Below are 12,316 nucleotides of genomic sequence, written 5' to 3'. Positions count from 1 at the left end.
AAATACTGGAGCAGGTTGCCACTTCCTACTCCAGAGCATCTTCCTGACCCAGGGATCGAATCAGCATCTACTGCACTGGCAGGCAGATTCTTCACTGAATCACTTGTGAAGCCCATACAGGAAGTATAAATGTCATTAAACTTCTGTTTGTTTTTCTCATGTTAATCTGTCATTTAATTACAGGGATGCTCAGCCAAAACCATAGGATGGAGGAAAATTATTGTTCCTCATCTACATCCTGTAAACAAAAGAAAGTTGCCCACCATTTAGTTCCACAAAGATCAAGTCATTAGCTACTGCAACCGCTGTACAAGTACACCCTGAAAGGAGTTCAGGATAAAGCAGGATGTATCTGCTTTGTATATATGACCCCTAAATAGAATGTATATCTAAGGAAGAATTTCACTGGGCCCAGATTCTTGCACCTTCCATACGTTGATAAACATTAAAAATATTAACTGAGATATATGATTCTTGTGACTAGCAGCAACTTTTTAACCAAGATGTGTATTTGATTCTCAAGCCAAAAAAAGGGGGAAAAAAAAATCATATGTATACTGACTCCTCCCCTGGGCAGGAGTTCCTCAAAAGCTATCTGAGATGCTGTCTCCTGTCCCCAGTAAGCCCCCAAATAAAACTGAAATTCACAGCTCTCACATTCTGAGTTGTTTTTTTCCCCCCACTCAATAACCCATTCCCCACTTCCCAAGAATAATCACTATTTATATTTTGACATACTTTCTTCTTGAAAATTTTAATTTTCCTATTGTTTTAATAACTGAGACTTTGTATATAATTTTATATCTTGACTTTTGGCATGGTACTATACCTAATTATCTATGATCCTCTGTAAAATATGGTGGCAATTTACATTCCCACCAGAAGCAAATGAAAGAAATCTTATCACATACTGAAATTTAAAAATATACATTTTGAAAATTTCTATTTTTTTCATTTTTTAAAAAAATTTGTATCATTCTGCTTTGGCTTCAAAAGACTTAGTAGTTTTCTAAACCACTCTCTAAAGGCAAAACAACTCTCAAAGATTCAAACATTTTAAAAAATTTAAGTCATCATGTTTCATTTCTTTCCAGCAGAAAGAAGATTGCTTGATTATTGATCCTGCAATACAGTAGAAAGTGGAGTGGAAACAATTCTAAGAGTCAAATTGCTAATGATCCATATGTATAGTATTTCCATTATCCCATCTCTTAGAGAAAGTTTCAGAACATTTCAGCTGAATAGGTAGGGTTACTTCTTATGGATACAAGTCTCGATACCAACTGGAACTGAATACAAAGATGACCATAAAGAACTCAGAATTTAAGACAGGAGTGGGGGGCCACTTCCAAAAAACGGTATGAACTTTGCTTTTGACTGTATGCTGAACAAGTCGACGGTTTTTCATGTCCAAGAACAGTTACTTAACTTGGACAAGTTTATTTATGGGATCTGGTAGTATCTCATGTCTTCTTGGGAATTTTGAGAGTTGTCTTAGAGGCCAATAATTAAATTAAAGGAAAGAAATCTACTACTTTAATTCAAAATTTCTTTCTTCTAGTTCCCAATCACATGTTAAAAAAAAATATGTATATAAATTTTGCTATTTGGTAAGAGGAATAGATTCATCAAAACTGAAAAGTACTGATTCTGTATTTCTCATAAGATCTAAGCAACTGCAAAAAGAAGGCACAAAACAGCATGAAAGACTCACTTGGAAATTTCTATTCAGCAAGATGAATAGGTTGAGTCACATGAATTGCCACAATTCAGCTATTTTTAACCTATAGAAACAACAATTTCACATTATTCAACCTAATATACTAGTAAATGTTACTTTTAAAGAGAGAATTCTTGATTGCTGATACCAAATAAAGGGGCAGAAAACCATTCATTATATAATAGCGAGAGTATATGTTGCATCATTGTCGTTAGCAATTATTAATAATTACTGTAATTAAGAACTTAAGAACTCTGTTCTTAGCCCACACAACCTACTTATGCTCTGACAGGTGCTATAATTTCTTCTGTATATGACTATAAACTGCACTTATCACATTGCTTCACAAATGCCCATATAACTGTAAGCTCTCTGAGGTCAAGTCCCAGGTTGTTATATATAGCACTTTCTCAAGCAGAAAGAGGCACTCAATTATATTTTGAGGATTGATAAACTAACATAAACTGGAAAAATAATTCTGCTGTCCTAGATTATTTTTATTTTATTATTATGGAGAGAATTCATTCAGCTCAGGATAATACAGATTTAAGTTGAGAGAATGCAACCTGGGTTTCAGCTAACACCATTAAACTGTAATGTGCATCATTGTAACATCTTAGATTCAATGAAATATGGTAAATTAAAGGGGAAAATCTTTAATATGGTAAAATGAAACTCCCCGCACCTTTCGTTGTCATGGAGTCACAAACTCTGTTGATGTCATTTCGGAACATTTCTTACCTCTCTGTGAGCAGTGACTCAGGCTCTGGCATAGCTCATGAGCTAAAGTGATGATGCTTTAGTCCCGCCAGATTGTGGAGAACTCATATATTACAAAGAATAAAGCCAATTATTTTTTTACTGTCTGGTTTCTATAGAATATTCTTGTATTGTCAGGCCATAACATCAGCATTGTCATGTCTATTAAATATCTTAAACCATCTGGTAATAAAAGTGAGCAAAATAATTCAAACGGCAATTTCCTTCAAGATTGCTAACGCCCTGATGTGCCTTCCAGTGTACACAAATGGTCTGGATTGCTTTTCCTTTACTTAGGAGTTTGACAGAGTGCCGTCTTTCTCCAAATATAAAAAGGACTATCTAAATGAAAAATCCAAAAGAGCAAACCATTTCCTCCAAAAATACCATTACTGTAATATCATTTTTAGTTTTTGTTGGGTTCATGAAGAGCCCTCCTGTGTTTTGTACAGAGAGCCATCAATCCACTGTTGTCCTCAGCAGAACGAGGATATTGGATCATATATTCTTGAAATTGTTAGTTCAAAATTGTCTTGATTCTGAGTTTTTACATCTACCATGTGGTGAATATCACAGTCAAAAATGTCTGCATTCTTAACTGAACGTTTTCATTTTTGAATGTTTGCTACCATGCAATTAGCTCAAATATATGATACAATAAAAATAACGTGAAAGCTGGAGTCAACAGCCTTTGAATAGATAAGATAAAGTCATGTCTTAGGACAACTAACCTTTTACTAAAGAGAAAGTGCCATCATTTCAGATTCAGCAGTCCTAGATTAGAGTCCCAGCTCTCATACTCATTAGCTGTGTAAACTCAAAACAAGTGAGAATGATTACTAAAGCCTGTTTTACAGTTGGAAAAACTGAGACTCACTGAGATTAAGAACTTAATCACTTTCCTAATGCACAAATTAAAACACCTGTTACCTATAATTAGTTATCAGCAATATAAATATTATTTTTATTCCTACTTGTTAGTTACATTGTTAATGTAAATAATATTGTTACCTGCAAATGTTAGTCTAAATCTAAAGTATTATCATCATTTAGTTATTGTCTCTGCTAGGCTAAGATCAGAACAACTGATCTTTGATTGGAGAATCAAATATAAGCAATATTCTTAGTTTTGACTTTTAATAAATATTTTTATCATTATTACATTATTGGAACTTTGTGCCCATATGTGGTCATGCACCCAAGACAACACACAAGGCACCAGGAGATGATACTGAGAAGATCCTTGATCCCATCTTATCAAATAAGAATCATAAAACAATTAAAATTCAGTTCAGTTCATTTCACTCAGTCCTGTCTGACTCTTTGCAACCCCATGGACTACAGCACGCCAGGCTTCCATGTCCATCACCAACACCAGAGCTTACACAAACTCATGTTCATCAAGTCAGTGATGCAATTCAACCATCTCATCCTCTGTCCTCTACTTCTCCTTGCCCCTTCAATCTTTCTCAGCATCAGACTCTTTTCAGATGAGTCAGTTCTTCGTATCAGGTGGCCAAAGTATTCGAGTTTCAGCTTCAACATCAGTCCCTCCAATGAATATTCAGGACTGACTTCCTTTAGGATGGACTGATTGGATCTCCTTGCAGTCCAAGGAACTCTTAAGAGTCTTCTCCAACACTACAGTTTAAAAGCATCAATTCTTTGGTGCTCAGCTTTCCTTATAGTCCAACTCTCACATCCATATATGACTACTAGAAAAACCACAGCTTTGACTAGACGAACCTTTGTTGGCAAAGTAATGTCTCTGCTTTTTAATATGCTGTCTAGGTTGGTCATAGCTTTTCTTCTAAGGAGCAAGTGTCTTTTAATTTCATGGCTGTAGTCACCATCATCTGCAATGATTTTGGAGCCCAAAAAAATAAAGTCTGTCGATGTTTCCACAGTTTCCCCATCTATTTGCCATGAAGTGATAGGACCAGATGCCATGATCTTAATTTTCTGAATGTTGAGTTTTAAAACTTTTTCACTCTCCTCTTTCACTTTCAACAAGAGGCTTTTTAGTTCTTCTTTGTTTTCTGCCATAAGGGTGGTGTGTCATCTGAATATCTGAGGTTATTGATATGTCTCCCAGCAATCTTAATTCCAGCTTGTGCTTCATCCAGCCCAGCGTTTCTCATGACATACTCTGCATATAAGTTAAACAAGCAGGGTGACAATATACAGCCTTGACGTACTCTTTTTCCTAATTGGAACCAGTCTATTGTTCCATGTCCAGTTCTATCTGTTGCTTCCTGACCTGCATACAGGTTTCTCAAGAGGCAGGTCAGGTTTTCTGGTATTCCGATCTCTTGAAGCATTTTCCACCATTTGCTGTGATCCACAGAGTCAAAGGCTTTAGCATAGTCAATAAAGCAAAAATAGATGTTTTTCTGGACCTCTCTTGCTTTTTTGATGATCCAATAGATGTTGGCAGTTTCATGTCTGGTTCCTCTGCCTTTTCTAAATCCATGTTGAACATCTCATACTGTTGAAGCCTGGCTTGGAGAATTTCAAGCATTACTTTGCTAGTATGTGAGATGAGTGCAATTGTGCGGTAGTTTGAGCATTCTTTGGCATTGCCTTTCTTTGGGATTGGAATAAAAACTGACCTTTTCCAGTCCTGTGGCCACTGCTGAGTTTTCCAAATTTGCTGGCATATTGAGTGCAGCACTTTAACAGCATCATCTTTCAGGATTTGAAATAGCTCAACCGGAATTCCATCACCTCCACTAGCTTTGCTCGTAGTGGTGCTTCCTAAGGCCCACTTGACTTCTTATTCCAGGATGTCTCGATCTAGGTGAGGAATCAAACCATCGTGATTATCTGGGTCCTGAAGATCTTTTTTGTATAGTTCTTCTGTGTATTTTTGGCCACCTCTTCTTAATATCTTCTGCTTTTATTTGGTCCATACCATTTCTGTCCTTTATTTTGCCCATCTTTCCATGAAAGATTTCCTTAGTATGTCTAATTATTTTTAAGAGATCTCTAGTCTTTCCCATTCTATTTTTTTCCCTCTATTTCTTTGCATTGATCACTGAGGAAGGCTTTCTTATCTGCCCTTGCTATTCTTTGGAACACTGCATTCAACTGTGTATATCTTTCCTTTTGTCCTTTGCCTTTTGCTTCTCTTCTCTTCACAGCTATTTGTAAGGCCCTCCTCAGACAACCGTTTTGCCTTTTTGCACTTCTTTTTCATGGGGATGGTCTTGATCTCTGCCTCCTGTACAATGTCAGGAACCTCTGTCCATAGTTCTTCAGGCACTCTATCTATCAGATCTAATCCCTTGAATCTATTTCTCACTTCCACTGTAAAATCATAAGGGATTTGATTAGGTCATACCTGAATGGTCTAGTGGTTTTCCCTAGTTTCTTCCATTCAAGTCTGAATTTGGCTATAAGGAGTTCATGATCTTAGCCACAGTCAGCTCCTGGTCTTGTTTTTGTTGACCCTATAGAGCTTCTCCATCTTTGGCTGCAAAGAATATAATCATTCTGATTTTTGTATTAACCAACTGGTCATGTCCATGTGTAGAGTCTTCTCTTGTGTTGTTGGAAGAGGGTGTTTGCTATGACCAGCGTGTTCTTTTGGCAAAACTCCATTTGCCTTTGCCCTGCTTCATTCTGTACTCCAATGCCAAATTTGCCTGTTACTCCAGGTGTTTCTTAACTTCCTACTTTTGCATTCCAGTCCCCTATAATGAAAAGGACATCTTTTTTGTGTGCTAGTTCTAGAAGGTCTTGTTCGTCTTCATAAAACCATTCAACTTCAGCTTCTTCAGCTTTACTGATTGGGACATAGATTTGGATTACTGTGATACTGAATGGTTTGCCTTGGAAACAAACTGAGATCATTCTGTTGTTTTTGAGATTGCATCCAAGTACTGCGTTTCAGAGTCAAAACTGACTCCAAATAAATGCTCTATGTGTACTAAAAAACTATTCCTATTCCAGTGAGTTTTGAGAAAAACGTCTCAATAAAGTAATATTACATCAAAACATCTCAATAAAATTCACTAAGATGTGAAGACAATATTTCACTAGAAATAATTTTTAAACATATTCTTTAGACACAAATATTTTCTTCTCCCTAGATTCCTGCACCTTTCTATATTCCCTAGTATATGAGCCACCCATAAACCATCTCAGGAAAATCTAGTTTAAAAGTTTCACCTCCTAGAAATAAAAAGAAGAAATAAGCAGTTGTTCAAATCTCTGAAGTTAATTTCCAAAAACTCTTCTTTGGTATGACACTTAAATTTTATTATGATATTCCCTCTAACATTTTATTTCCTGCAGTGAATAATATACATAGGAAATTCTAAGAAAGGAGAAACGAAAAATATCTTTTTGAGATGGAAGATGTATATTTTGGTAGTAGCATCACATACGATTCCTTCGCAGCAATGAACATCTGCTTCCTTTCATTATGATTGTTCTTACAATTTCAAACAGCCATATGACAGCATTGCCATATACTGGAAATGCAAATGTTCAAGAAATATTCTCAAATGCTCCCTATGAAAGTATAATCAAGAAATAATTTTTAATGATATATGAAAAGCAAAGAATAAGCAAATATAAGGAATCAAGATTTAAATGCATATTTTGTGTGGTGCTTAGTCACTCAGTCGTGTCTGACTCTGTGACCTCATGGACTGCAGCCTACCAGCTTCTCTTCTAGCCTAGAATTTTCAGGCTAGATTGCCATTTCCTACTGCAGGGGATCTTCATGACTAAGGAACCAAACCATGACTATTGTCTCTTGCACCTCCTGCATTGGCAGGCAGATTCTTTACCATGTATACTAAATGCAAGATGTCTTATAACCAAATTTATTGCCCAGTATTTTGATGCTCTAATAAGCAAGCAAAGAAGTAGTAAGATAATTTTACCTTTAAGAGGATGTAAAAATATCTATGCTCATTCCATTCACAAAAGGTAAAACTAATACAAAAGAGAATTTTAGAACATATTTGCTAAAAGGATTATCAAAGTTACATCTTCTACTTCTGAAGCAAATCTGGGCTTAATTTAAGGTGCTTACTTGATAACTCTGCCTTTTAAAAACTCGAACAATTTACCTAAAGCTGCTGTATAATTTTTGCTGTCAACTTGAGGAGATTTGTTTAAATACTTTATTGTAGAGCATTTTGACAATCCTACAGATTAGATGATATAAATTACTCTTTTTTCTCCGATTCTAGCAGAGCATGTTAAATCCCAATCTTCCCATGTCCTCCCCATCTGTACCTCACAGTAGAGTCCATCCAAAGGAGTCACCAATCCCTTAACACCTGCCGTGTGTTCCCATCTCTGTGCCTTTTTCATGTGAGTTCTCTCTGGCTGGACTGCCCCTTAACCATTTCTCACCATCCTACCCTCCTGTGGCATCTGAAGAATTCCTTTGACATGCAATCTTCCTACATTTCTTCTCCTGTCTGTTTGTATGTAACCTGATGTAATTACTGTCTTCCTGAAACTCTCACATCACTTTGAACCTTTCCTAAGGTACTTATATTCTCATGCTTCTATTATCTTACGATTAATTCTGCGTTTTTCTTATATCCACTTCCCATTATATTCATCACAAATTCACTCATATTCAACATGTACATCGAATGATTATTCTCTGTGTACAGACCATGTACCATGATCTTATTCAGTAAAGATGAATATGATATTACCCTGGCCTCATAAAATTTACTTTGAAAGCATGACCCACTCATTTTTTTCTACCATTCATGCTTTGAATGCTATTGTGCAAATATTAGTCATAAAACAGGTATTTGTATCATTTAAGTCATTACAACTCGAGTGTTGATAATAAACAAAAAATAAGAGAGGTAGCTGACAGTTTTGTATGTTATGTAAAAACCGTTAATACCTGATGTGAAGTCAATGCTCCTCTCTAAAACTGATACGGTAAAAGTAATGACTAACCTTAACTTTGGGGATGCTATGTAATATGGAGAAAATTAGCCTGGAATGTTACACAAACTAATTTTTTTTTTTAATTTTTTCAAGATTGTTCTACCCTACCCTAAGGTAAGATCAAATTTAATTAACATCATTACTGATTCCTTAAATATATTAAGTTTTATAAAGCACCCTCTGGGTCACATTATATGTTGTATAAAACAGAAGGGGGATAAGTTCAATTCAAGTCTAATCATAGAAACCCTAACAATTAAAACTGTTTTCAAATAATTTCACAGACACATGTACTTTGTAAAGTTATTTTTCCAAGCATAAGCACTCAGCATTCAAGTGGAAATAAAGACAAAATATCTGGAAATCTAAGTTAGGGGATAATTTCCATTGTCATGAGTATTTCCTCCCTCCATAACTTGCATATGAGTGAGTGAAAGTCACTCAGTCGTGTCTGACTCTTTGCAACACCATGGACTATACAAGTCCATGAAATTCTGTAGGCCAGAATACTGGAGTGAGTAGCCTTTCCTTTTCCCTTCTCCAGGGGATCTTCCCAACCCAGGGGTTGAACCCAGGTCTCCTGCATTGCAGGCAAAGTCTTTTCCAGCTGAGCCACAAGGGAAGCCCAAGAATACTGGAGTGGGTAGCCTATCCCTTCTCCAGCATGTCCTGACACAGGAATCAAACCAGGGTCTCCTGCATTGAGGGCAGATTCTTTACCAACAGAGCTATCAGGGAAACCCAGGGAAACCTGCATATGATCATACACAAAAGCTCCCTAAAAATCACTTTCACTTAATTTTGGATTATCTAGCTCGGGCAGGCCTAAGAAATTATGAATACCAACAGGTGCTTCCAAAATATCACTTCACAAATGTGATAAGAGATAATTTTACATTTTACATATATACAAGGTCATAATTCCCAGACTAAACAGAAACAAAATAGTATAAAATCACTTTACCTTTTGAGAAAGTATTTTTTTACTTCATTAATCAAAAATAGGCAATGTGTCAAAAATTACACTCATATGCGCACATATCCCATGATCAAACTATTGACAAATTTTAAAACAAATTTCTTTACATATTCTGAACAGGGATAGAGACACCTTTCCACCCAGTCAAATCTTGGGATCTTTTGCACAAACTGCCATCTTTATATCAAATCATAACAAGAATCCACTTTATCAGCAGGAATAAAGTATTTTCCTAAGCACTGCTACCACTGTGTGCATAAGAATTGAACCTGTGGTGGATTCATTTTGATATTTGGCAAAACTAATACAATTTTGTAAAGTTTAAAAATAAAATAAAATTAAAAAAAAAAAAGAAGTGAAGCCAGAAGCTGTTGTAAACTAACATACCCAAACTAACACACAAGTGCAAGACTCTGAAATGACTGCACCTACTTTTTGAAAAGTTAATTTTTTTCTGGCAGAGTAATGATTTCTTTATAAAATTTAAGTGAAAACTGGAAGAGTATTTTTCAAACAAAATAAATTTTGTTAAATACTACCCCTTAAACAGAAGCAAGGAATTGTTAAGAAGAGCTCTATTTTCCTTATTTTCTGTGATAATGATTGTGCCAAAAAAGAAAAAAAAAGTTATCCAGGAGTTTCTGGTCAATATTAGAGAAAGAGAAAGGGGAGGGTGGGGCGGGCGGTGTGTGTACATTCACACCAGAGCTATGGCAGATGGTGACTTAAAGATCTTTTCTTGTTACTGAATATTTCCCTTGTTGTGTGATTGTGCCCTAAATTGGTTCTGATAGTGTTATGGATCTTAGTGTTAATTTTGAGTTAGGACTATCATACATTTTCTGTAAAGACACAGACAGTAAGCATTTTAGGATTGGAGGGCTACTTAGGTCTGTCATATTTTATTCTTTGTTTTCTTAAAAACAATTTAAAGAAATGAGAACCATTCTTAGCTTTTTGGCTATTCAGTAACAGGCTAAGGCTGAATTTGGGCCCTGGGGCCTAGTTTGCTGACCCTCCTTTGAATTATCATTAGATGGCAGAGCATGTTGCAAGTTGTGTAAGTTGTGTAGCAGTAAATATTAACCAAATGCAAAACCTGTTCTGATAATTTTTTAAATGGAATAAAATCAACAGACCTGGTGTTGCCTTAGGAGGAGTTTCTGAATTCGGCATCTTCTAGGAGTTTCCATTGAGACAGTGACTCCATGGGGCTCTGCAGTCAGAGGAAATTTAACCAGTGAAAATTTCCAAAGCTCACTAGCTAAACTACATTTATTTTCCGTCTTCTTTCTGTTTCTTTCTCTCTCTCTCTTTCCCTCTCTCTGTTACACGTGCACTCACTCACTCACACCCCCTCATCTTTGCATTAAGTAGATGCAGAGCAGCTGTGTGCAATTGTTTTCTGAACCTGATCAAAAGAGCCTTCTCAATTCCGCAGTACTTTTAAGTTGTGTCTTTCTAAATATATGCTGCTGCTGCTGCCAAGTCACTTCAGTCATGTCCAACTCTGTGCAACCCTATAGACGGCAGCCCACCAGGTTCCCCCGTCTCTGGGATTCTCCAAGCAAGAACACTGGAGTGGGTTGCCATTTTCTTCTCCATCTAAATATATCACTTTAACCTTAAGACAATCCATCCTATTTGCTTTCTTCTGTCCAGATTTTTTGGGTACATAGGGATTTTTCTATTTCACTGAACAAATCTTTATCAAATGCCTACTATGACCACACCAAGATTCCTAATTTTAATGTGGATATTAATCCTTTGGGATTTTGTTTAAAGGCAGGTTCTGATTTAGTAGGTCTGAGGTGGTGCCCACGATTCTGCATTTCTAAGGAGTTCTCAAGCGAAGCTGATGCTGAGCATTTCCAAGCCATAATTTGAGCAGCAATAACATGAGGAAAACAGGTGTGTATAGAGGCGATTACAATACCACAGTGGTGAGCGCTATTTGAAGAAAATGTGTTATGAAAGCATACAAACTTGAACAGAACACACATTTCAAAATTCAGGAAAAACTTCTTGGAGTGTGTAAGAACAAAACTGATTTTAGGAAGAGTAGGGGTGATGTGGATAAAGCAAGAGTGCAAGTAACAAGGCAGGGAAAGAGGTGGAGCTGAAATTCCTGGTAGAAGAAGCAGAAGACCATGCAAAGTAGATGTATAGTGGCTATCAGAAAAATATGAAATAAAAAAAAAGGAGTGGGTAACTTAGAAGACAAAGCAAGGAGTATTTAAAGGAGAGAGAGAGAGTGACAGTGGTTCCATTTAGAAAAAGTTGAAAAGTATCTATTAGATTTAATAATGACATTTGGTGATCTTGGTGAAAATAATTTCAGTAACTGAGTGGACACAGAAGCCAGATTACAGCAAGTTACAGAGTACTGGGCAGGTAAAGAAAGCAGATGTTTTGTGTTTGTTTTGTGATAGAAGAGACTCGAGTTTTTCAATTCTTCTGGGAAGAATAAAGTAGGGAGAAATTGAAGACACAAGAAAGAGGAAATGATCAGTACATTAAGATCCCTGAGGAGGGAGGAGATGAGCTCAAAAGCAAAACTTGGAAGAATATTAGGAGATTCCTAGGTATATTTCACTGTAACAGAAAGAAAGAAATTTTTTAAAGTCAGTGTAGACTGAGCCAAATCTGTGTTTGTTGGTTGAAAGTTGAAGGAGATCCCCTCTGTAAATTTTATGTTCATTAAAAATTAGGAATTATATTTTTATTCTGAGGGGAAAAGCAATAAGAGCAGGAGTTTCAAAAGCATGGAAAAGAAATTTATGGGAAATGGAAAAGATATTTAGTTTAAAAAAGGCTAAAAAATGTCCACATGTATTTGATCTCCCAACTGTTTTGTGTTTTTATGCTGGAAGACACAATGGATGTGACAGTGCTCTGAGTCCTGGCCCACTTCCACACTAGCA

The 12,316-nt window shown here is 36.2% G+C and overlaps 1 long non-coding RNA gene across 1 annotated transcript; it reads right to left on the bottom strand.

Moving 5' to 3' along the window:
- LOC123330712 lies at positions 1–12,058 on the bottom strand. The gene is made up of 3 exons (XR_006546786.1): positions 10,532–12,058; positions 1,715–1,784; positions 1–238 (listed from the first exon to the last, which is right to left on the bottom strand). It is a non-coding gene; the product is annotated as an uncharacterized LOC123330712 (long non-coding RNA).
- Positions 12,059–12,316: the final 258 nt, after the last annotated feature.

This window comes from Bubalus bubalis, chromosome 20 (genome assembly GCF_019923935.1).
Source record: "Bubalus bubalis isolate 160015118507 breed Murrah chromosome 20, NDDB_SH_1, whole genome shotgun sequence".
Taxonomy (NCBI): Eukaryota; Metazoa; Chordata; class Mammalia; order Artiodactyla; family Bovidae; genus Bubalus; species Bubalus bubalis.
Note: the sequence above shows the minus strand (reverse complement) of the source record. Positions and strands in the feature narration are given on the sequence as shown.